General features: G+C 37.7%; 1 protein-coding gene across 1 annotated transcript in view; it reads right to left on the bottom strand.

Moving 5' to 3' along the window:
* The window catches only part of LOC109416416 (solute carrier family 12 member 1), a 304,485-nt gene extending 288,740 nt beyond the window's left edge, over positions 1 to 15,745 (bottom strand). The window contains exon 1 of the mRNA XM_062843069.1: positions 15,642 to 15,745. The gene's annotated coding sequence lies outside the window, so the exon portion shown is untranslated. The remainder of the gene's footprint in view (positions 1 to 15,641) is intronic.
* Between the last annotated feature and the right edge of the window lie 284 nt (positions 15,746 to 16,029).

Genomic DNA, 16,029 nt, shown 5'->3' with positions numbered 1-16,029 from the left:
AAACAGATTAAATTGCTGCGTAAGCCATGATTTTCTGCTTAATTGAAATGTTCCATGATTTTGCGAATGAAATAATCAAAGATTGCCTTGGTGATCGCGACGTTTAATCAGTTTAATCAGTTTTCCCCTAATGATCTCATAATCACGAGGCAAAGCGAACGTCACAGAATTGCTTTAGTATGTTAATTGTCGTACCATGTGTTAAAATTGTGCTTTAAACACTATTTTTGCCTTTCTCGTACACTAAGTGTACTGGAAAGGCTATATGTTCACTCCAAAAATGACTTTTTGATAGAAGGCCCGGAGGGTCGAGTCACATATACCAATCAACTCAGCTCGACGAATTGAGGTGATGTCTGTGTGTATGTATGTGTGTGTGTATGTATGTGTGTATGTGTGTGTACAAAAAACTCACATCACTTTTTGGCAGTAAACCTCAACCGATTTTAATGACCGACGGTTCATTCGACGCGGAATCTGGTCCCATTGTTTCCTATTGAAAATGGTTCGGATCGGTCCAGCCGTTCCGAAGTTATGGCCATTTAGGTGTTCCGGACCGGTACCCCAGGAAGGGGCCAGATATGAAAATGCTACAACCCTATGCATGCGACACATAAAACCGCGGCATTTTCCGTAACCTGATGAACGGTATGCAGGAAAATACTCTCAGACCATATCTGAACCGGTAGTGTTCCAGAACCGGTTCCGGGTGCCCCGCCGGAAGTGGCCAAATAAAAAAGTGAACCAAATCCATGCATGCTACACATCAAATAGCGGCTTTTTCGATAACCTGATAAACGGTTAGCAAGAAAATAGGCTCACACCACATTAGAAACTACAGGTAGTGTTCCGGAACCGGTTCCGAGTGTCGCGCCGGAATTGGCCATATACAAAAGTGAACCAAACCCATGCATGCGACACACCAAACTGAGGCTTTTCTAATAACCTGATGAACGGTAAGCAGGAAAAGAGTCTTAGACCATATCTGAACCGGTGGTGTTCCGGAACCGATTCCGAGTGTCCCGCCGGAAGAGGCCAAATACATAAGTGAACCAAAGTAATGCATCAACACATCAAATTGCGGCTTTTCCGAAAACCCGATGAACGATTAGCAAGAAAATAGAACCAGACTACATTAGAAACTACCGGTAGTGTTCCGGAATCGGTTCCAGTTGTCCCGCCGGAAGTGGTCAAATGTAAAAGAGAACCAAACCGTGCGGCTCATTAAATACCGGCTTTTTAGATAACCTGAAGAACGATCAGCAAGAAAATAGTCTCAGATCACAATAAATACTACCGGTAGTGTTCCAGATTCGGTTCCGGGTGTCCTGCTGGAATTGGTAAAATGTTAAAATGATCCAAATTCCTGCATGTGACACATCATTTCGTGGCTTTCTAGGAAATCGGGTGAACAGTTAGAGGAAACTAGTTTTATGTCATATTTGCAGGGTGGCCACACAGAATCAAAATTGAAATTCCCGCATTTTTCCCGACTTTTTCCCGCATTGATTTTGAAATTTCCCGACTTTTTTATATACCTGTGGAGCATGTAAAACATCCAAGAATCCAAGCTTTCAAGTGGATCTGTAAAACTTACTGAAATATTCACAATGTCATTGTGATGCTGTGACAGTTTTACAATATTTTGGAGACGTTAACATCGAAAGAAATTTACATGTCACATATGCTTAAAATTTGCGTCTAATTCTGGATGATTTGTAACTTGAAAATATATGTGTCGGAATCACCAAAAGTTTTTTATAAACTCTGTAAGGATTCCTTGATGAAGTTCCAATAACAAAATCTAGTTAGTTAGTGAAGGAATGAAGGACGGCATTATTGATGTAATTCTGTTTTGATTCCTATAGCCCGAATTATGGGAGTGTTTTCTGGTGAAATTCTTCGACGAATTAGCTAAAAAAAATCCTGGTAGAAATTTATTGCAAAAATACTGAATGAAAAAATAAATAAATAATGAGTTTTGCTATGAGAGCACTAGCGATGAATTCCTTAGCGGATTTGTTTCTCAAATTTTGGGAATTACCATAAAAGGTTTTCTATTTATAAACAATTTCTAGCTAAATTTGAAGAGAAATTCTCAAACCCTGAAAAACAAAACTATGACATTTCTGACGAAATTTGTAAGGCCCTTTTTAGACATTCCGGGAAAAAATCGATATTCTGGGCTTAATTTCTAATCCCGTTTTTTTTAAAAACTCACTTGGAAACTCGTGAATATTTTTGTATGGAACCTGTTGCGTAGAGTATACATCTTTGAAAAAATGAAGGAATTTGTCCAATTTTACTCTAATTTCTTTCGGATAGGAAAATAAATCTAGGATTAAAAATGAGATCTAGCACCGGTTTTGAGTAGCATTCAGATCATTGGATTAACCCAGGGTAACGCAAAAAAAAATCATCAGATGTACAGGTACTCTTCTATATAACGTATAAAAAACTTTTCTCTTTGTACGTTATATCGAAGTGTACGTTATATCGAAGCAGAGAAAAAATTAATATTTTTTATGATAGTGTTGATGTATTCGATGTGAAATTAACCCCAAATAATGATTTCGGTGAAATTTACAAAACAAATAATGAAAAACATGAGTTTTCACGCAAAAGTAATTTCGTTTTTTGTGCTTCGATATAACGTACACTAAATTTTTCCCCAAATTGCATTAATTCTGGGTAACAAGGCTAATACTGCAACAAAACATTGGTTTGAGTAGTGTAGAATTAGCTCTAAGTTAAAATACACAAAAATAAAAACAAAAAAAAATTGGTTTGAGTGATTTCGTAGTTTATCTGATCATTATTCTTTTAAAAAATAAAAAAAAAAATCAATGTTGTACGTTATATCGAAGCAAAATGTACGTTATATCGAATTCGCTATATCGAGGGTACGCTATATCGAGGGTACGCTATATCGAAGATTACCTGTACCTACAAGAAATGGGCTTAAAATATTTTCAGTACTTATGTTTCAAATTTCTTTTGACATTCAAGATTTCAGAACAACGTTTCGTCAGAAAACCCTGAAGAACCCCAAGAAGCACATAAAGAAATTTTTCAGATTTGCATTAGGAATTATGGTTAAAAACTAAGCTTCTACAATGTTCATATGTTTGTCCTAAGGAATTCGTGCAAGAAGCTTTTCATGTTTTCCATTGGTAACACCAGGAATTTCTTCAGTAAGCAGACCATACATAAACAAAATCATAAACAAAAATCTAGAGAATGTCTTCAGGTTTTCAACTTGCAATTTTGCTTCCGTTTTAATGTCATGAATCGCAAGGATTCTAGGTATTTATTTGTAAATTAATCCAGTAAATTCTACAAATCGATACGCAGAAATCACTTTAAGAGTCCCTCCCAGAATCTCATCATCAATTCACAATTCCATGACAAATTCACCAGAAATTCTTCCGCGATGACTGAATTTTCAATGTTTTCAGTAATCATTCAAAAAACAAAAAAAAAATTCCACTTTTCGAAATTGTTAGTATGATGACTTTGGTGATTGCAGGAAGCTTTTCTATGAACTCATTCTGAAATTTCTAGGAATACCGTTATATACCCATTTCAGAAGTCCTTCACTAGCAAATTAAGAAATATGTTTAAAGTTTCAATGAAAACATTCATTAAAACTTGTCCCAAAGCTCAGCCAGATATCTCGCCAAAAAATCTAACTATTACAAGGAACTACTACAGAAAAAATCTGAATCTCTAAAATTATGTCAATAATTTCTCCATGGTCTCAGAAAATCCTTTTCAAAGTTCGTGAACATACACAATCTTTTCATCAAGAATTCTCTGATAACCACCAGAGATTCAGGGGTTTTCGGCTAAAATAAATTTGCTTAGTTTTTCCTGGCAGTAGACAGTCGAAACCTTGCAAACCACGTGATTCCTCGATTATACTCGAACTGTATTTCTCGACTTTATGAAATATTGTGTAGAAAATAATTGAAAGAATTTCATACTCTTCTAGTTGAAATAAAAGCTTTTTGTGCGCATGATTTTGATGATTTCTGCTTAACGTCATCATTAAGCTATGATTAACCATGTATCAGTAGGTCTGCTTCAGAGGCACGTTCTCCTCCATTTAGGAAATTTGTACCAAGTAGGTAACAGGCTAAAAAATGTCTAAGAAAATGTTGAAGAAGTAGGGTGACAATGGGTATTATCGGCAGGTTTCTCTTCGTCATGGAGGGTTTTTGTCAACCAAATTGCCTGTAACTTGGCCATATTCAGATTCAGCTTAGTTGGGAAGGATTTGAGACCAACTCTGAGTTCAACAGGTTTAAAAAAAAACAAAACCAAAGAGAAAAAAACGGCCGAGAATAGGTAATTTCCCCTATTTTATGACAATTTTGATAAAATCAATCAAAGTTTGATTACATACCAAAATTATTTTTTTGCGATACTTTTTTTCACGTATTGTAGATTAGGTTTTTAAGTCGTTTAAAACATTATTCGTAAAAATTGTGATTTAAAATATGTTCAACCTAAATTTAAGGCCTAATCGTTGACTCAAGCATCTGGACAATTGAAACATGTCACCCGGATAATCTCTATCAAACAAGAAATCACTCGTAGTTCTGAATCCAATGCTCATCTACATCATTTGGTTTTTGAGATTCCTGAGTGAAACTTCTGAAACTGTGTAAGAATCTGGATTTATAGTAAGTCAAGTGCTAAACCTAGGTTTGAGTTTACATTCTGCAGGCGCTACACATCATTTTGAAAATTCCCGATCATAAACGAAATTCCCGACTTATTCCCGCATATTTCCCGATGGATTTCAATTCCCGACTTTTTCCCGCATTTCCCGAATTTCCCGAGTCTGTGGCCACCCTGTATTTGGGACAATTGGTACTATCCTGGTTCCAGATGTCCCGCCGTAAGTGGTAAAATGTAAAATTGAACCAAACTCATGCATTCGGTGCATCAAATCACGGCCTTTTCGATTACCTGATGAACGGTTAGACGGCTAGCGTCTAAAGTTACTACACAAAATTCTGATGTGACTGGTTGCGCCCTCGCGCTCTGTAATGTGGTTGAAATTTGATAAGGATTTAGTTTGGGAAATTTCACTTGCTTGCATTTTTTTTGTTCAATTTTACATGGATCTTGTAATCAGCGATAATAAAATAAGTGTACAGAAAAAACTTTGTCGACGACCCCAAAGTGATCTGTGGTTGTGAAAAAGGTTATATCTTAGCTTGTAATCATCGTCTTCATATTGATTGGCCTCCAATGACAGTGAAGGTGGTCAAGCAGTCAACTGAGAGCTCTGATATTTTTAAGCTCTGCCTATACGTTGAACATAACGTCGGAATATGCGTCATCAATAAGTTTTTCTATTCGATAATGGCTTTGATAAAATTCTTGCTTTTCTCAATAAAGTATTCTCAGGATTCAGGAACACTTCGGCGTACGTCGACATCATGAGTACATATTCGACGAGAAAGGCTCTATCACCACTAGGTGGATTAATCAGGGTTTTTTTATTTCACAAGCCATCTAAATCTGACAATCTCCAGAAATGTACAATAACGCCACGAAGCGGTGAAGTTTCCAACCCCAAGACTACTGCATAACTATGCTATAGACAGAAACTTCCTTGATGGTGAAGAGCATTAGATAATTATTTAATAAAACATGTCAAAATGTTCTAATTTAATTACTCGCTAGCACCAACAGAAGGTGAAATTGTATACCCCTATTTTCACTGTTTAAGAGGCATTAACTATCTCTACAACTTTGATTAAGATACGACATGCATTTATTTCTGGTCTGAATCATGAGATGAAGCCAAAATGCAGAGATAATTTTTGAGTTACAATTATAACTTAATTATATCCACTTTTGTTATTATATCCTAAGATGACGTAATTGCGATCAATTGTACCAAGGCACTTTTATGTGACGTCATATTTTCACTCCCCTGTACGTTGGAAAAGTGAGTCTATTTATAGACCGACCGTCAAAACGAAGAACCACTTGATCATATACCGCCCTTCACTTCAAGTGCTGCAATGGCCTCATTGATAAAGGCGCCGGATTGCAATTGAAGGCTGGCGTCCTTGGTTCGATTCCCGTCTGAGTGAGGGTTTTTTATATAGTACGTGGGGGAAATTTTTTATACAAAAAACTTGTCGCTAAAAATGAATAACACTTTTAATAAAAATTACCCAAAAAATGAGTTAAAATTTACCCAACTCAATTTTTACCCAATATATTTATATCTAATTTATAACAACATTTGTTATAATTTATTGATTATCCAATATTTATTATATCTCACGTTGTTATAAATTTGTTAAAATTGTATCAACACCTGTTATAATTATGTTATGGCTAGAGCAATTTCAGTTATATTTTTTGTTATTTTAACACCTAACCGGCAAATTTTATAACCCCTTCTGTTATGAAAAATCTTTGAAATAAATAACTCAATCCGTTATAATTTTGTTATGCCTTTCTGATCGGGTTTGCTCCAGGAGATTTGAAGTAAGCAGAGCTTTTTAGTGCCCACTAAATCGATTCTATAGTTACAATCCTCGGGGTAGAAGCAAAGATTCGTAGCTATACAAAAGACTGGTTTATCCGAAGATATGTAGAACTTGAACAGGTCCGAGTTCCGTTCAGGAATACCTCTTGCGGTCCGCACAGACCGCAGAGGACAAGCTTCTTTCAAGGCAGTAGCTATGGTATACCACAATGAAGGGCATTGTAATAACAAAACCACAATGAAACTCTCTTGGAGTAGCAATAGAAGCGAGTTATCCATAAAATGTGATCGCAACCAATTAGGTTCCCTAGTTTGTTGAGCAGGGACGCCTGAATACGCAATGTTTGCGAAGGAACACTCAAAAGTACAAAGAAGGTCAAATGGAGATTCCTTATCTGACACATGCCAATCAGTCAACTCATGACAAATTTTGCTCATGCAGAGTTGGGTTAGGCGCAATTCTATGTTAACTATGAACTGTACTAACCTAAGAATTCCATCAAACTGAAGCATCTCAAATCAATGTTTGAGCTACTTCAGATGCCAAAAATCAGCGAAAATATGCTGAAAACAAGAGCTTGCTTGAAGGCATCCATAAGGAAAGGTTGAAACATACTGTTAACGAAGTAGATCCACTTGGGCTACATACGCTTTTTACGTTGAAAATTGATCTGACGTTTCCTTGCCGTAGCCACTACCCAAACTAGACAGGATTACACTCTTCACAATCACAGCATAAAAAGGAAACATCAACGACGAACCAAATCGGTGTCAATTGAAAAACGCCAATGGCGAAAACGCATTAAGTGAACCCATATAGGTAGAAATGTAAGCTAATTAACAACATTTGAATAACCCCGCCCTTATTTAGCCTCAAATTTGAGACTTAAGGACAGACTTGTTAGAATCCCAAAATGGCCGCCACAATGCACTAAGGGCCAGAATCGCAATCTAGCGGAACTAAATTAATTACTCCAAAACGAAGCATTTCCGACACATGGTGTCTTCGACAAAGTTGTTTGACATCAGCAGAGGCATCTATTGCTAAGAACGTAGTAGTTCGCAACTCGTCCGCATAGGTGGCGCCACCATCCAACTTCTTTGTATTACGTCCTAGAGACTTGACGTCTTCGGCAAAAATGTTTATTTTGACAAAATAAACAACTCTTTCTCAGACGTTAAAATTCCACAGCCTACTGTTTTCGAGTTATTTAAAAATGAAAACCAATCAAAGAAAAAACAGTTTTTAGGCTAATTTCGACATTTTAACCAGAAACCATGTGAGTTTAATTTTTTTCCTAATGCATATTTGTCAAACCAAACACATTGTACGGGAATATGTTGAATATTATCATTAAAAATAAAAAATAAAAATACAAATTCGATAAAACACTGTGAATTTCATGCCTTAATATCTCACAAAGCGCAAAAAATCGCAACTTCAAATTTTCAGCAAATACGAAGCAATACTAGGTGAACATACTGCCAAAAATTTGGAGAGGTATTTTTTGGTGTTTTTGAGATAATAGCTTTTCAGTAACAGTATAAATATAAGTAGTGTCAGCATGTAACTTTTTACTGTCACACATTAGAGAGTTTATGTCTTCGAAAAAGTTGTTCATTTTGACAAAATAAACAACTCTTTCTTAGACGTCAAAATTCCACGGCCTACTGTTTTCGAATTATTGCATATAAACTAGATAATATTGACAAAAAATGACTATAAAACACATTTTTATGCAAAAGTATGAACTATTTTCATTGTTTTTACTTTTACGATACATAGTAGGTCATGAACATGTCAGTTTCGTGGAGCTTGAGTTTCACAATCTTCTATCAACGTCCTTTCCATCCAGGTACAGATCCTCGAGCTTTCGACAAGATATTTCGCGCTTTAGAATTTAAAATAATTGACAAAATAGGTTAAGTTTAAAACATTTTGAAAATGACATGCAAAAAATTAAAAGATATCTTGACCCATGCTAACAATAGTAAACTGACATTTGCTGACAATAGTAAACTGACCTACTTTGTATCGTAAAAGTAAAAACAATAAAAATAGTTCATACTTTTGCATCAGAATGTGTTTTATAGTCATTTTTTATCAATATTATCTAGTTTATATGCAATTATTCGAAAACAGTAGGCCGTGGAATTTTGACGTCTAAGAAAGAGTTGTTTATTTTGTCAAAATGAACAACTTTTTCGAAGACATAAACTCTCTAATGTGTAACAGTAAAAAGTTACATGCTGGCACTACTTATATTTATACTGTTATTGAAAAGCTATTATCTCAAAAACACCAAAAAATACCTCTCCAAATTTTTGGCAGTATGTTCACCTAGTATTGCTTCGTATCTGCTGAAAATTTGAAGTTGCGATTTTTTGCGCTTTGTGAGATAAGGCATGAAATTCACACTGTTTTTTCGAATTTGTATTTTTATTTTTAATTTTTAATGATAATATTCAACATATTCCCGTACAATGTGTTTGGTTTGACACATATGCATTAGGAAAAAAATTAAACTCACATGGGTTCTGGTAAAAATGTCAAAATTAGCTTAAAAACTGTTTTTTCATTGATTGGTTTTTATTTTTTAAATAACTCGAAAACAGTAGGCTGTGGAATTTTAACGTCTGAGAAAGAGTTGTTTATTTTGTCAAAATAAACAACTTTGCCGAAGACGTCAAGTCTCTAGAACGTAAAACAAAGAAGTTAGATGGTGGCGCCACCTATGCGGACGAGTTGCGAACTACTACGTTCTTAGCAATAGATGCCTCTGCTGATGTCAAACAACTTTGTCGAAGACACCATGTGTCGGAAATGCTTCGTTTTGGAGTAATTAATTTAGTTCCGCTAGATTGCGATTCTGGCCCTTAGTGCAATGGCCGACTTTGGCACCTACTCACGATTTCGAGGGCACAAATCTCTTCGTAAACAAAACCAGCGCACCTGATCTTCTTATTTTAAACTTATTACAAGTGAGCAAGAACAGAATAATAAAATGCACTATTGTGTGAAGCTTGCTTCTTGAGATTTGTGCGTTTGAAGTTCTGATGCACTTTTGAAGGGGGATTTCAAGACGTTTGTCCTTAAGAAGGGCAACTGATTATCTCGGAAAAACGCAAGGTCCACTGCACCATTGCTCCGGCTAGCGCAGTAAGGGCGTAATACTGTGGAGGACGCCCTAACTCTCCACAGGCTCCGTTTGTGATTAGGTTTTTATTAGACTCCCCTAACCATTCATTCTTTGGCACGGTAAGCATAAAGCCGCATAACACCATGAATTAGGGGTCACCTGTTTAGTGGACTCTTACCACTGGATCAGGCGGTCCGTAGTGTTATTCTTAGCCAATTGAGACAACCGCTACCGACACTACACAGCTATCTAGGCTGATCGGGAAAAGAGAATGCTTTTTGTCCTGTCTGCAAATGGATGCAGCCGAGTTGTAACCATACGAGTGCAAAATTCCATTCACACCACCAACGCACTCTAGTCAATAAGCACCATCCAGTTTTATCTAGTGATCAGCATCGGAAAGTGCTTTTGATAAGTGAAAGGAAAAGGCTGAGATTGAGTAGGTATAATCGATGATGAGGATAACTCTTTACATGGAACAAGGAATTTTAAATCGGAATTATTTTAACATGTAGTATGTATGAGTTAACTTTAAACTCGGTCGTTGCATGTATTTTTTATGAATCTTGTGGAAACCCGAATATTACTTGCAAGTGAGAACCACCCAGCTTCGCGGATTCCACTTGATGCGTCCGTATCGTCCGATGGACCATCGATCAAAGAGGACGCAGCACGATGCCGCCGCCGCTCGACGAACGGCACTCTGCCGGGATGGATGAATGCACGTTCATCCATCTGTCAGTGGGGGGGTAACACTCGGTACCATTCACACACTAAAGGGAAATAAGTCACAGGGCAATGTGCACCACACATCCCACTTCCACTCTAATAAAAAAAAATAAAAAAATGATTTTCACTGACACACATCAATAATACAAACATCACTCAAGTAACAATGACGACTGCTGAATAACAGCTTATTCAGCCAAAATTTTCAAAATCAAGCTTAAGAGCGGCTTATTCATCTATTTTTACAGCAATTATGTTTGTTGGGCAATCTGCTTTTAAGCCTAAAATGCCATAGAAAGGAAAACCCAGAACACTGATATCACCACAATAAGAAAATGCTTGTTGGTGTAAGACACCGGCGGAGAAGTAGTATATTATATTTAGAGTCCCTTACAATACGGTTCTGGAGTACAACGCATTGAAATTATTTCAGGTTCCTATTTTCCCCAACTTGTTTGTGAATAGCGCATCACCCATGCTCTATGACAATTCGAAAGTCGTACATGGCTTAAAACATTAATTAAACCACAGACGGCGCAGCACAAAACCAGATTTCGCCAGTTTGATTAGCGAAGCAAAACAAACGTTTATTTCCTATCCAGCCCGAAAAGCATCCCGAATATTTTCAATTTTAGTCCGATGACGTGCTGACGATCATGCTGACGCAACTATCCTGATTGAGATCTTTCAAAAGCGCCAAAATTCAAATCAACATGTGTACTGAATCAAATTTCAGCCGTCGCGCAACAATAATGACAATGTCGCAACCGAAATTTGTTGTGACTATCCACTCAATGCATAATCCCGCATAAACGACGTGCTTAATCGCCCATTCGGTATACAATTCGAACAATATGCGGTATTGTTGAACCATATATATTACAGTCAGTGTTTGGTGTTGGTTTATTAGGGTAAGTTTGTACCAACTTGAACAGAATAGGATAAATATCGTATACCACGAGTTGGGAAATAAAGTTTTGCATTGCAACTTCTGAGCGGCAACCTCGAGTCGATAAACACCGCAAGGCTAACGAAAATCTATCATCAAACAGTTTCGATTTTGGGTTAGTAATATTTGACTATTCACTAGTTGAACAGCACTCACCAGACTCAGCTTCCGTCTTGTCTGCAACAAATTTTGCAAAAATTTCGAGGTGGTGTCATTATCCCCGCGTTATCTTTGTTGCTCGTTTTGCGTCTCTTTCTTCCGACAACTCTCTACTCTGAACATGTAATTTTAATGGTTAATTTGTGGTTATTCAATTAATGCTCTGATCAAGCCTCAATTGATCTAGTTCAGTTTTGCTCCCACTTGCTGATTGATTAGCGACGTCTCTGGCGTTCCCGCGGTGGATTCATATCGTCGCCTTCGATAAGGTGCAACATTTACAATATATCCAGAACCAATTACTTCATTTTTTGATAGTCCTTGATGCTCCTGTTAACCTACGCAAAAGCAAAACTCTACTATGCAGTATAAACCTCATGTGAAAAAAAAAATCAAACGTTCAATTTCCAAGACTCACAAGCGCCACCTAGACGATCAGTTTAAGATGGAGTACTTCATTATCGGACAGCCCTAGATCCTGATCATGATTCAGCCGAAGACAACCATCATCTAGCACAACCTAGCATATAACACTATAGTGAACTAGATCATCGGATAGCTTTTGATATCCTGGTCAACTTTTAAAGAAGACTCCGCGCACAATCCCAGAATAGTCACAACTTATGCTTAGCTTATTACGTTTTGTTAAACTACGCTTGTTAACATGAACGCTATGGTAATGACAGTGACTGTTGAGGAGACGCTAATCAAATCAAAATGTTCCATGTTCACTAGAGCCATCTGCAGGAATAAAAATGTACTATGTAACGTAGTCTCTGACTGCTTGAGCAACTTTGCTGACGGCACCAGTTCTACAACAGGCATCACATCTCCTGAAATAAACCATCATAAATAACCACAATAAATCACCATTTGACATGATCCGGCACATCTTGCGGAAACAAAACTACATCTCCGTTCCCATTTTGATAGTATCGTCTTGCTCGTCGTCACCTCTGTGTTGCAATAAACGCTGGTAGCACATGGTCTGCGAAATGCTAATCAAGCAAATTAATAGGCGTACAAAACGGTCGTCGCGTCACTACTTCGCGAACGTTAAAATTAAATACCAGTTACTTCCTGGGGTACCTGCTTCTCCACAATAATTTTAAGCTCCACAAACGCGACTGCCTAATTTTCTTGTATGGTAGTAATCTTATCTTCCCCTGCCACAGAAATGCTTCTCCGAAACACGAAATTTCCTCTCAAATACCTTGAGCAACATGTATTGTTTGTTTGTAGTGTTTTTGTTTCTCTGTTTTTTTATTTAATGAAAAATCTTTTCCTATAGACAGGATCATTGTTATTGACTTTCACACAAGAAGACTAGTGTCATAGTTTCCTTACAGAAATATGAACACTGATTCGAGTATTCACCAGATATGTTAAAACACTACCCAATTGGAAACTGTGAAACAAGTGATCTGACAGGAACTAAAAAAATACATCACCGCTTCACGGATTCAAAGTACACATACAAGAGGGCCTGTGCAACGAGCGGATTTTCAACGGGCAGATGTTCCAAACATTACTCAATTTCCTTTTTTTGAGGCACATTGATACATGACTGTATCCATCAACATTAATGCGTGAACTCTGAATATAAAATGCTTCAATTCATGGCCGTCCAAACAACATGTAACGTCTTCATGCATGGTCACCCCGATAAACACACAAATTCGTCATCCTCTGAGAAAGAAATCCTTCAATGCAGGTCATCCCAAACAACATGGAACGTCCATTCATTCGTATCCCACAGCAATGGTAAAGTGTCGTTAAATAATAATAATGCCTGGTCGTCCCGATCAGCACGCTAACCCGTCTTCCTTTGAGATATTCCTTGAGTGCATGGTCGTTCCGAACAACATGCCACGTCGTTTCATGCGTGGTCGTCCCGATCAATACGCGAATTCGTTACTCTGAGATATCAATCCTTTAATGCACGGTAGTTTCGAACAACATGCAACATCCCTCTATGCGTGGTCATCCCGATCAACACGCGAATACGACTTCCTCAGGGCAGAAGTTTTATAATGCATGGTCATCCCGAACAACATGCGGCGTCATTTCATGCGTGGTCATCCCGATCAACACGCGAATCCTTTTTTCTCTGAGATAGGAAATCCTTGAATGCACGGTCATCCCGAACAACATGCAACATGCCCCCATGCGTGGTCATCCCGATCAACACGCGAATACGACTTCCTTAGGACAGAAGTGTTATAATGCATGGTCGTCCCGAATAACATGCAACGTTTTTTCATGCGTGGTCATCCCGATCAACACGCGAATACGACTTCCTCAGGACAGAAGTCTTATGATGCATGGTCATCCCGAACAACATGCAGCGTCTTTTCATGCGTGGTCATCCCGATCAACACGCGAATACGACTTCCTTAGGACAGAAGTGTTATAATGCATGGTCGTCCCGAATAACATGCAACGTACTTCCATGCGTGGTCATCCCGATCAACACGCTAATCCGTTATCTTTTGAGATATCGATCCTTTAACGCACGGTCGTCCCAAATAACATGCGCCGTATTTTCATGGCTGGTCGTCTAGATATACACATGAATCCGTCTTCCTTTGAGACATAAAATCCTTTAATTTACGGTCGTCTCGAACAACATGTAATGCGTATAACTGACAAATCTTTCAAGGTGAGGACGCTTGAAAATCAATAAATAACATTTCAAAATGCAATAACAACTCATATAGTCTAAGGAATTTTGCTATTTTCAGTTGTAATAACGATTTAACCCACATTGCAATTACTTACGTAATTTCACTCACCAATACCGTCTGTAGTCGGTAGATATTATATTGCCATTCAATTATTGCATACTGTTCATACTTTTATACCGCAAACCTAGGCTAAAACTGTTTTTTCCCACCGTTTCGTTTAAATCAAATTAATGGTTGAGATCACCATGATCTGAGTAATTAACAACTAATATAGTATTAAGTGGTTGTGATAATTATTTTTTTCTTTTTTATCTTTTGGTTGTACGTTAAACTAGCAACCGACTCACAATGTATTTTACTATACAACGCTCGGGTCATGTGAATCATAATGCTGCATTTTGAACTTCCTGAATAAAATATCATTGGCAATGGGTTCAGCCAAGGGTATTAAAGTCTCTCTAATAAAGACAAATCAATCAATCAATAGGTGAATTCAGATGACCCCCAATTGTAGAGGCGCTTTGTGAGATAAGGAGAAAATCGTTTGTTGACATAAAAAAGTCAATTTTTTTTCGTCAAATTTTATTCATTTTTTTTGCTCTAGAAGTTGCTATTTTCCATTTGCAATGACTTCCATTATCATCATTCTTGATGCCCACGCCGACAGACATCGGATTGGCCAGCTAACAAAAAAAACGGAAGATCGCCCTCCGGAGGCATAGCAAGAGCTCCTCAAATTAATCACATAAATTGTTCGTAAGTACCTACCGGATCTAAGCGCATCTGAAAGAGAATCAAATTTTCTTTCCGAAACGTGCTCGTTTGTTTCTCTACGATGCGGAATTCGATACGAAAAAGTGAAAAAAGTGCACTTTTCCTATGCTGCGCCATGGAAAATGTTAGCGGAGCCACGTTTTTCATAGGGTTCTTATTCCTGCCACCAGATGCGGAAGGATCGTTAGCTTCCGTTGGATTTACCTATTCAGCCAAGGGTAAACTTTTAAGAAACATCTTATCTGTATTAGCGAGATTTACAGCTCTATGCTTGTTCATCTCGATTTGAAGAAGGATCCCTTATACATATCCTGACACTTATAATGACCAATAAGCAGCAGAAAATCATCCGGAACGCTTGTGTTTTATCTTGGTGTAATATTAAAACACGTTTCCAAACCAAGTCATACTCGAACAGCAAACAAACAGTGAACATAAAGATCATTTGCATATGTGCCACTTTGACCCGCGCCCCTTAACAACTGAACTCTCGCAGCGCGGTGTCACGACCACTAATGCAAATCTACTGATTGCATTGAAATGTGCCCATTTGATTTGGCCGGGAGCGGATGATTTTTGTTTACTTTTTTCAACAGTAACTAAGCTAGTGTTCGTATAATACAATGTGCACGTACACACAACCCTAATAAACGCAGAAACTACTATCAGAAGCATTAACTTACCATCACGCACGACTTCTTCAACAAGGTAACGTGAGATGAACTGGTCATGGAACTGCTCCACACTTTCACACGATCACCACAACCTCGATCTTCGAATCGCACCAAGAAATCAAAATATTTAATCATTTAAAACACAAGCGAGCATGAATACTTGGAACACAAACATGTTTCATCTCTTCCCCTCACCTCGGGAAAGGCTGCACAAAAAAAAAATCACCGAAAGGAATTAAACACTGTCAAGCTCAATCTTCACTGCTTCATCACTGCTGATGGAATTGGTGCTGCTCTTCAATCAAACGCACACACACAACACACTAGACAACGCAATTTGCACTGCTTTTCTCCATTTTTCAGTCTCCCGCTCGACGCGAATTTGTTCCACCAAACT

Source organism: Aedes albopictus, chromosome 3 (genome assembly GCF_035046485.1).
Source record: "Aedes albopictus strain Foshan chromosome 3, AalbF5, whole genome shotgun sequence".
NCBI classification, from domain to species: Eukaryota; Metazoa; Arthropoda; class Insecta; order Diptera; family Culicidae; genus Aedes; species Aedes albopictus.
This window is presented reverse-complemented; position numbering and strand designations above follow the sequence as displayed.